The 10,406-nt window shown below is 43.7% G+C and overlaps 1 protein-coding gene across 1 annotated transcript in view; it reads right to left on the bottom strand.

Annotated features, from left to right (window-relative positions):
• sgcd (sarcoglycan, delta (dystrophin-associated glycoprotein)) overlaps positions 1–7,914 on the bottom strand; it is a 202,888-nt gene extending 194,974 nt beyond the window's left edge. The window contains exon 1 of the mRNA XM_017432744.3: positions 7,765–7,914. The gene's annotated coding sequence lies outside the window, so the exon portion shown is untranslated. The remainder of the gene's footprint in view (positions 1–7,764) is intronic.
• Positions 7,915–10,406: the final 2,492 nt, after the last annotated feature.

The raw sequence follows: 10,406 nt of genomic DNA, 5'->3' as shown, positions 1-10,406 counted from the left end.
CCCCCCCCCCCCCCCCGTTTAAAAGAACAGGCGTTAAAATCCCATCGAACCCAATCTTTCCTCTTTCTGGGACATAATTCTGCGAGCCCATCACCTCTGGGGACAGATTTATAATTGTTGTTACTTCTCCAGCTCGGCATGAAAGCGCTTCCTGCGAGCATTAATTCATCTGCAGACGCGTTAGAACCTCAAGTCGCTTCGGTTCTGCTGAAGTTACGGTTCCGTGTGGCCCAGATACACAAATCTAAAACACTTTATTTCCAGGCTGCGTTTTCTGAAGATGAGGAGTGATAATTGCTTCAGGACCAGGTGTCTTTATGTGTTTATTTATTAATTTTAGGACATTAAAGCAGGAGGATTTACGCCGCCGCCTCTCGGCCTCCACCTCTCCTTGTGTGTTTATTCAATGTGACTCATGATTTAATCTATTTGCTCCACTTACAGTAAGTAATCAGAAACCTATCAGCTCGCCCGTGCATCTGCATCCAAAGCCAGTTTTTCTTACCTTCACACGAACCTCTTTGTGTTCGCTCCTCTCTGCAAGACAAATCAGGTCGTCGCAAGTTTTTACTGCGCTAATGCCGGCTGCCAGCGTCGCTCAGTGACAGAGGAGGCTTTTCTGCAGACCTGAGACGGGGATTTTATTTAGAAACAAGCTTTAAAGAAGAAAGACGTCAAGGTAAAAACCATCAGGCTCCATCTGGCAGCAAAAACACTTCCTGTTCTTCTGTCGGCGTTCACAACGTTGTTTCCTGTTTAGAGTCTGTTCTCAAACTACTTCTGTGTCTGAATGTTCAGCTGCTAGGACTTCTGCAATTCACAACTTTTATATTTTCATCGTATTTAACCTGATTTACAATTTTACCCCCCAATAAAATCCATTAAGATCTCTTCAATTCCCATAAAAACACTGTTCTGTTTGAAATCAACTTCGGCATGCTGACTTCTAGGCTTCTTTTAGCTAACCTTTAGCTTCTTTTAGCTAACCTTTAGCTACTTTTAGCTAACTATTTGTTTCTTTTAGCTAGCCTTTAGCTACTTTTAGCTAACTATTTGTTTCTTTTAGCTAACCTTTAGCTTCTTTTAGTTAGTCTTTAGCTTCTTTTAGCTAACTGTTTCTTTTAGCTAACCTTTAGCTTCTTTTAGTTAGTCTTTAGCTTCTTTTAGCTAACTGTTTCTTTTAGCTAGCCTTTAGCTTCTTTTAGCTAATCTTTAGCTTCTTTGAGTTATTAGCTAGCCTTTTCTACGACAGTACCCGATCCGACCACCCGACCTGGAGCTCCACTGTTTGATGAGTCTACCCCTGCGTCTTCTCCAGCAACTACCTGATAACACCAATGCTCCACTCATGGCGCTACCGTCTCGTACCCTCCGTTTCTTCTCGCCGGTCCGAACCGATCCCGTTTATTTTCTGATCCGAACCACTGCTCGGAGGAAATGGGATTATTTGACGGCGCTCTCTGCGGTCTGACTGGATTCCTCCTGCATGCGGCGTCAAACAGCCGCCATCTTTGTTCATTCATTTATTTATTTTCCTCCGCTCTGACAAATCGGATGCGCCTCCTGCAGCACGATGTTCTGCTGGTTCCTTCAAAGCTGCAGCTCTGACCTCCTCTCACCGTTCCTTCGTGCTGCTGGATATTTAAAGGCATCAAATGCACGCGAGGCCCTGACAATTAGTGAGGACGGTTGCTGGGTAATTAGCGGAGAGGAAGTCAGCTCTCGAATTTCCTCCCCCAAGAGAGCGCCCCCTCCCTCCCTCCCTCCACCCCTCGCTTACAACAAAAACACATGCAAACACACAAACATGGCTCTGCAGAGCCGCACACAGCCGACAAACCACATTATTTACACTCAACTCAGACGCTTGGTTTTAGAAATCTATGGAACGCCGTATGTTGGGCTTGTTGCTAATTGGGCAGCAGAGACGGCTGTAAGGAAGTCGAGTAAAACGCGTGCAGAAAAGAACGTGTGGTTCAGGGGGAAGGTGAAAAAGATGCAAAACATGGTAATTAAGGAACATGACAGATGAAGGACGAAGGCATGGAGGGAAAAACTGTAAAGATAAGAACAAGAGAAGCTTTTAGCACAAAGGAAATAAAATAAAAAGGATGTAAAGAAGAAAAAACAAGAACTTCTTTTAATGAACATAGACCTACAGCCTTATGAATGTAAAATTAGAACCACAGCATTCCTTCCATTTGACTTAAATCTTGCAAATTATATTTTGCACAATCTTTAAGCACTTAGAGAACCTGTTGGGGATGACTCTCAGGTACTACCACACCAAGTTTTAGCTCCATATCTACAGAACTGACTGAGCTGATGTCATTTTTTGATTAGCCATGGCAGCGAAACTAAAATCTTCTGTGTAATCAGCTGAAGAAACGGCCTAAAAACAAAAGAACCAAATAAATTCATTTAATTTTAATCTTTTATTCTCAATAATGTAAATTTACTGCCTTTAAAATAATAGTAATCTTTGTCTTTGACAGAAACAAACCCATGCAGGTAATCTCTATCATAAAAATTAGAATTTATAACAATGTTTAATAGTAAAAATGGAGTTTTCACAATAAAAGCTCCGACTAGTTTTACTGCTGATCATGAAAAACTTTCTATATGTTAGAAGAAAAGCAGCATGAAGTCGTTCTGAATAAATTAATAAAATTTTCTGGATGCAAACACTTCCTTAATGAATAGTTTGGAAATGAAATCTCTGTTTGCAGAGAGAGTTGGATAAAGAAATTAAACCAGAAGAGTTTCTCTGAGGTGAAAAGTAAAGAAATAGGTTTTATTTTATGATCACAAACAGAAGAAAAACCACTGAATGGAAAAACAGAAGCTGTCAGAGGAAAAGGAGGAAAATAAGAAGTGCAACCTGCTGTAAAATAGTCCATTTTGTGTCACGTTAAGCGCTGTCTCTCCTTGTTTTAACTCCACTACATCAAGCTCAAGCTGCTCTTTCCTCCCATAGGTGTGCATGAAGGCGTGCCGTGCGCTCAAACTCATCGTTTCTACGCCGAACCCCCGTTCAGCTGATTTTACCGTCACTCTGACCTGCAGACCTCTGCAGAAAACAAGATTTTTAAGTTTATAAACTGCAACAAAAAGGTTGGATAACATAAATATATCAGACACTTCCTGTCTGTCTGCCTCACTGGAGTGATGGGACCAACATTTAGAGCCAGGCTGGTTTTCTCGTTTTTAACCCTTTCATCTTTTAGAAACAGATTCAGTCGCGCTCGTTTCGTGGCTTCATTTGGCCACCAGAGGTCACCGTTTTAGGCTGAAGCCTTGACTCTTTTTCTGAACGATCAGAAGAAGAACCTCGGAGCTTCACAAGGCCTCGCCTGTCCACCACTGGCTCCTTTGTGCCGTTTTTGGTGTTTTCATGTAGATGAAGACAGTTTTAGAAACAACAACAAAAAAAATAATCAGTGTTTCTGTGCGAACCGATGCTTCATTCATCGCTCACTAGTGACACCTGCTGGTGAAACTAACAGCTTTGTCTCAAAGTTTTCATCAAACTCATGTTCAGTAACAGGAGAATCAATTAAATCCTATTTAATTATTAAAATTATTTGTAGCCAATCTAATCCCTGTCCATCAGTGGTTGTTGGGTTTTCTTATCTGACGATGAAGACATGTTGGGACTTTAGTGATTGTTGGGGCAGACTGAATACTTTCAGCTTCCTGAAAAACAGAATTTGTTTAAAATCAGTTCTAGTTCTGGTTTTTAATATTACAAATATGTATATCCCAGATATGAGAGGTTTTTCTCTTTTTCAACCACTGCTGATGAAAACTGCTCCCAAACCACGAAGCAACAGGGTTCATAACGCTTTTATTTTGAAAAACGAAACGCAAAACGAAGCAATGACGTGGCAGATGTGATGCGAGGCCTCGTTTGTTGTTGATCACATAATTTAATTGGACACGCCCCCTTTTTTACTCTGCTTCAGATGTCCCATCACTAACCAGGTCTCACGTCCCATTCGTCCAACGGTTTGTCTCCGATGAACCCAATCAGGAGGAGGTTTATCAGTAAATCTGGTTTTATTTTGACTCTTCAGGTTCCAAAGACAAATGACCTGAAACCAACTGCAGAAATGAAAGAAAATCCTTTTCAATTTTTGCCTTTCAAACCGTTTTTTGGACACATTCAGGCGTCTCCTCAGACCAGAGGACAGGAAACTGTCAGAGCACTAAAACCGGTTGATTTGTTGAAGGTTCTTGGACGCTGGAGGACGAAGACGGCCGTCCGTTGGCTCCAGATCAACTTTCGACGACGTCCTCTGAGCTCTAATGTCGTTACGCGGCTCCTGTTTGTGTTTTGAGTCGGAGTAATTTATAAATGCTTTCAGAGGTGAAGGGGGAGTCGAACGCAGGAAAAGGACACCTTTTACCAAAACTCAACCATCCGGTTTGTTTATCCTGATCTGCGTCTTCAGTATTTCCCTCCATCCTGTCTTTTACCCGTCGGCTGCCATGAGTTCGTTACTGAAACGGTAAATTTAGTTCCTGCAGGGAAACAGATCCGACTCATTTTCAAGTCAGAGTTTGGATTTTTAGCGGAAAAATACAAAAATAAAACTCAAATCTCCACTCCTATCCTCTAGATTTGGTGCCTCCATGAGAGGCAGGGGGACACCTGGACATGTCTCTTGTCCATCAGAGGGACACATGGAGACAAACAACCATCCAATTAAAGAGTCACCAATTAACCCAACAATGTTTTTGGTCTGTGGGAGGAAACCGGAGCTGAGGGAGAACATGTAAACTCCACCCAGGAACGTCGGGAAGCGATCCTGCAACCTTCTTTTCTAGGAGGCGACAGCTCTAACCACTGCACCACCGTGCCACCACAAAACTAACCACAAATCTAAACCAGCTAAATCGCATTTAGTAGCTAAAACTACGATAAAAAGACAGAAACAACTGAAGCTGAAGCAGATTTAAAAAGATTTAAAGATCTTCATGTGTTTCTATGGGGAAAATATCTGTAAATAAAGTTAAATATTGTGAAAAGTTAAATCCACCTCCTGAACGAGCCGAAGGTTTGATCCACGAAAGAATGAAGGTTTAGTTTATAAAAAATCAAACAGATTGTTTTTGTTCGCTGCGGGTCTGCAGGAGACAGAAACACTCAAAGAAGAAGTTTGTTTTAGTTTCTGCAGCGTCCTTCCTGTCCAACTCTGTCTTTAACACAACTGTCCAATCTGTCCTTCCAGAAAAACAACAACAAACAAATGATGCTGCTTTGTTTTTATCAGAAGTCCTCCTGAACAAAGAGTTTTCTAAATGATTTCTTTCGATTTACGGCTGTAACGAGGTGGGCGGAGAACCTTTACGTTCCAACAATCAGCAGCCTCGTTAACGCGTGACTCTGCCGCGTTTAAACCCCGAAGGAACCCGACTGGAGAAGTTCCTCCTGTTTTACAAGCAAGATCGACCCCCCCAGAGAGGATTAGAGGTTTAAATTAAACTATTTGTCCTCAAAGTGCTTTAAACAAAATGTTAGAGGAGAAACGCTCCTCGTTATTCCAGGTGAATTTATGATAAAAAAATGTTCTTTACTGATTGTTTTATCCAACCTGAACTGTAAGGAGTGACCCGCCGGCCACCAGAGGTGTTCAGGAAGCGATTTAAGGAAATATTAGTAAAAATAAAATTAAAAAACAACGTTTGTTTGCTTCAATAATTAGACTTCATGCAAACAAAGATCAACACAGAACGGAACATCTTCCAAAGTAAAAATAATAAAACAATTAAACAAACAAAAGAAATAAAATATGAAACCCTGGGGCTTCTCAGGAGGCTGAATGTTGGGCAGCAAAAAAAATGTTTGACATCAGGAAAATTAAAGAAATCTACAAGAAGCTTTATTATATGAGACAACTGCCTGCCGTACCTGCACCTCCTGCCTGATGTCAATCAAACGGGCAAATCTTCAACATTTAAATGAAATCCTCCTCCTCCTCTTTTCTGTAATCTACAACAGAATGGATCAGAACCAGAACCAGAACCTCAGAGAGCTGAGCAGAAACCAATGATGGAAAGAAGAGTGGGCCACAACTCCTCCACAACCAGGAACCCACAGAGAGTTCTGCTGCTGGAGGAGGTTCTGCTGGGTCGGGAGCTGGAACCAGGTTCTGTTGGGTCAGAAGCTGGAACCAGGTTCTGTTGGGTCAGGAGCTGGAACCAGGTTCTGTTGGGTCAGGAGCTGGTACCAGGTTCTGTTGGGTCAGGAGCTGGACCCAGGTTCTGTTGGGTCAGGAGCTGGACCCAGGTTCTGTTGGGTCAGGAGTTTTTGGACCTCCCTGCTGAGTGTTTTCATTATTGGAGCAGAAATAAAGTCAAACGTGTCACATGTCAGCAAAAAGTTCCCTTTTAAAGACCCGTCTGGGTGGACCAGGACCAGGACCAGGACCAGGACCAGGACCGGATCCCCGGGTGAGGTCGGACCAGTCTGACACCAAACGGACCAAACACCAGCGTGTGGTGGTTCTGTCCTTCATGTAACACTGGACCCGGGTCAGAACCAGAACCAGCTTCCAGCAGAGGACAATGAGAAACAAACGAGTAAAGAAAGACTCGATTTATCTCCAATAATCTCGTAGTTTTACTCCAGAAACAGCAGAAGGTTCATCAATAGGACCAAAGATTTAAAGAAAATCCAGAATCTGTTCAGCAAAACAAACAAACAGTGAAGAAAAACTCGATTTATCAGAAATAATCTAACAGCAAATAAACAAGAAAAATCCCATCAGTCGGTTCAAAACCTGAATAATAACCAGGAAGTAAACTTCAGGAAACATCTAGTCCTGGTTCTGGTTCTGGAGGACCACCATCCTCTGCTCCTCAGCAGCTTCTACAGAAGGTTTTTAACAAATAGTCTGTGGTCCATAAACAGCTGACAAATCAGAGCGATATAAACCAGAAAGGGCTAAAAGACACAGAAATATAAAGAAAACTTCTCAGAAACAGCAAACGAGATTCAGTTTTTAAAAAGAAATCAGCTGATGGAGAGAAAATGGAGCCCCGATAAACAAAAACACAAAAGCTAAGAGTCAAAATAATTAATAAATCTAGTTCTTTTGAACCAGAAACAGCTGAAAAACAAACAAACAAAACCAGTCGAGGACCTTTGAACCAGAAGCAGCTCCAACCAGGAGGAGATTTTCATTAAAAATTTGAATTATAAACTAAAAACAGCTGATAAATAAAGTTCTTTCAGATTTATTACAGAAAGTCAAGTTTCTATGAAACAAAAAGGCCAAAAAAAAAGAGCAAAATTAGATTTTTAAAGGAGGATTTTGTGCATTTTTATCAGAAACGAGCAACAAACAGAGGAAACATCAGAGAAACACCAGAAACAGAGAAATTCGATTCCTGAAACCAAACTGTTGTACTTTTATCCCCAACAAGCAGGAAAGGAGGAACAATCTGGTTTTATCTACAGCAGCTGAACGATACGATCGGTGGGTTTATTCTGTTTCTGTTCAAACGCAGAGGGATTAGATTTTCACCAGGAACAACCAGCAGCCACAGGAAGGATGAGACTCCAGTCCAGAAAATTAAATCCGGTTTTTAAGGAGAATCCAGCCTCAGCACACAGTTAACGAAACAAACTTGACTGATGTGATCCCTGCAGAGCTGCAGCAGCGGCATCGGTTCTGGCTCGGAACCACACAGAGCGACACCTCGGACCACTGCAGCACCACATCTGTGCAGCAGGAGAGAAGCAAAAAGCTGCCTTACCTCAGCTTCAGGGGGAAGTTGGGAAAGCGGAGAGCAGCTGGAGCTCCTCAGTATTCACAGACAGGAACTCCACAGATTTCTCCTGGGATAATCTCAGCTCTGGTTCAGAGGTTCCAGTCCGGTACGCTTCATCTCCGTGGGCATGGCAGGTGCCTCTGACATGCTTCTCCTTCCCTTTAAGGGGGTGGGTGGGGTGGGGGGGGGGAGACTCAGACTGTGATGTTGCCAGGGCAGGAAGACCTCTGACAGCTGGACAAGTAATAATCCCAAATGTTTAAAGATCTGAACATCCTTCTGTGGGAGGTAAAAAAAAAAAAAAAAACCCAGGAAGATCCAGAGGAGCAGAAGGCAGCAGAACTCTGTCTGCAGCCTAAATCCTCCTGAAGTGAGGAGCTGCTGGGCAGGAGGCAGGAGGAGCAGCAGGAGCAGGGAGGAGGACGTGCTGTTGCATCAACATCCCTCTCAGACTAGTTTCTCTTCTGTAAAGAGGAGAAAGAGAAGATGAGGATCAGTGCCAGCATCATGTCCACTCCGAGGTCTGCACAGGAGCGAGTGTGTGAGCGAGCATCTGTGTGTGTGTGTGTGTGTGTGTGTGTGAGAGAGTGTGTGTGAGCGAGGAGAGCGGAGAGGAGGAGGCGAACAGGCAGGAGGCTGCGAGCCCGACTGGAGTCAGAGAGAGATGTGAGGGAGAGAGAGAGAGAGAGAGAGAGAGAGAGGATGGACTGAGAGAACTCCAAACAGCAGCCAGGAGGAGGAGTTATGGGTGGGGGTGGGGGCAGAGAGAGACAGACAGAGAGACACAGAGAGAGAGAGAGAGAGAGAGATGCAGACAGGTAAAGAGACAGACAGGCAGAGAGGAAGAAACTTAAACATTTCTGAAGAATCTTTGAAGAACGTCCAAAATGTCCTCCAGAGTTTTTTCCTGAGACGATCTGACCTCCTGCTGGCTAAAAACAAAAAGTAGCTAAATACGAGCTGAAAGCTAAATCAGGTAAATATTTTGTAAATAAAGCCCAGCAGCCGTCTCCAGAACCATCTGAATGTGCTGATATATGACCTGCAGAAATCCTGAATAAAACTCCTCAGAGAGTCGTTCAGTTCAGACTGACCCCCTCCCTACACCTCTATTTATATTTGTATTTATATTTATATAAACTGGTTGGATTCTTTCTGTTTGAAAGCATGAAGCAGCTCATCATCGCCCCCTGCAGGTGAGAGCAGCCAACGCCACGAAGCTTTGACCTGATTAGTGTTTTATTCAACAACTTCTTGTTTGTTTGTTTTGGTTTCAGCTACAGGAAACGAACCACAGAGCAGTTAGGCGACAAGTGGTAGTAGCTGAGAGTCGTCTGCAGCTGAGGGCCTTTAACTTCCTGTTTCAAAGCGCCAAGAGCGAAGCCGCTTCGCTTTCTGACATTTTATTGATGAAACGTCACCTCGTCAGGCCTCTCGGAACAAACGCTCGTTATTTCTGCTCTGCTGTTGTGTTGATAAAAAGAAAACATGTCAGAGTATGTGAACCTGTTTAATCCTGGAGTATGCATGTGTCTGTAAACTGCACACACACACACACACCTAATTTGCTGAGAGCGCTTTAGCACAACTGCAATCAATACTTGTTATGAAGAGAATATTGGTCTGTTTTAAAGTGATGGAAAGTAAAGAAAAAGAGCAGAAATTCCTCTCTTTGCTCGAGTGTAACGGCCGGCGTGTCTGAGCCGCACACGCAATTATAAAGACATGCTTCCGTAAGCAGCCGTCGATATTAACAGATGGACTCGCAGCCCGCCGCTGAGTATCCAGTATGGATCCGCCACCGTGCACGCCACGACACGCTTTACGGTCACAGGGAGGGGGTAATTACTGCTGACCTTCACTAATTACTAAGCAATGAACTTGTTTGTCCCCATATTTATGGTACAATAACGTCTTTTTTGTAGAAACATGCAGTGCAGCTGCAGCAGGCGCAGGAAAGGGGTCAGAATACATCTGCAGGTTTGGGTTTTTCTGTGTTCCTTCAGTGGGAACGACACCGGATGAGTGGGTTTATTGACAGCCAATCAAATTCTGAGGATCAGAATCAAATCGATGCTTTAATCACCAGTGGAGGCCCATCTGGGAGACATCTGCTCCGGTCCTTCCACCGAGGCTGCAGGCAGGAAAGCTGAGGTACCCGTTTGGACCCCTCTGAGACCGATGGGTCCAAACGGGTCGCAGGTGGCAGTCCATCAGGCTTCCAGCTGACGGACTGCTCCAAAGATGTGGTCCAAACCCTCAACTGAAGAGAGAGAAGAGCAACTGATCGCCCAGGCGGTCAGGTCCGAGGAGGACCAAGGATCCAGGATCCAGGATCCAGGACCAGAACCTTCAGCCACTGGATGACCAGAGAGGCCGAGCCCAACCCGGGCCTGGGATGCTCAGATGAAGCCGTCCAGCCAACTGAGCTGGAAAAAGGCTTCGAATGCTCAGTAGCTCCCCCTGCTGGTCGACAGTTTGGGACAAATTATGAAAATTATGGGCTGTCAGTTAAATTGATGTTTAATTCTTTTTTCTCCTGTTGGTTTCTAAGGAACGGAACAATACAACAGTAGGTTTCAAATAATTTATAGTTGGCAACAAAGTGATGCAGATGTGCAACTGAA

The sequence above is a fragment of the Kryptolebias marmoratus genome, linkage group LG13 (genome assembly GCF_001649575.2).
Source record: "Kryptolebias marmoratus isolate JLee-2015 linkage group LG13, ASM164957v2, whole genome shotgun sequence".
NCBI classification, from domain to species: Eukaryota; Metazoa; Chordata; class Actinopteri; order Cyprinodontiformes; family Rivulidae; genus Kryptolebias; species Kryptolebias marmoratus.
Note: the sequence above shows the minus strand (reverse complement) of the source record. Positions and strands in the feature narration are given on the sequence as shown.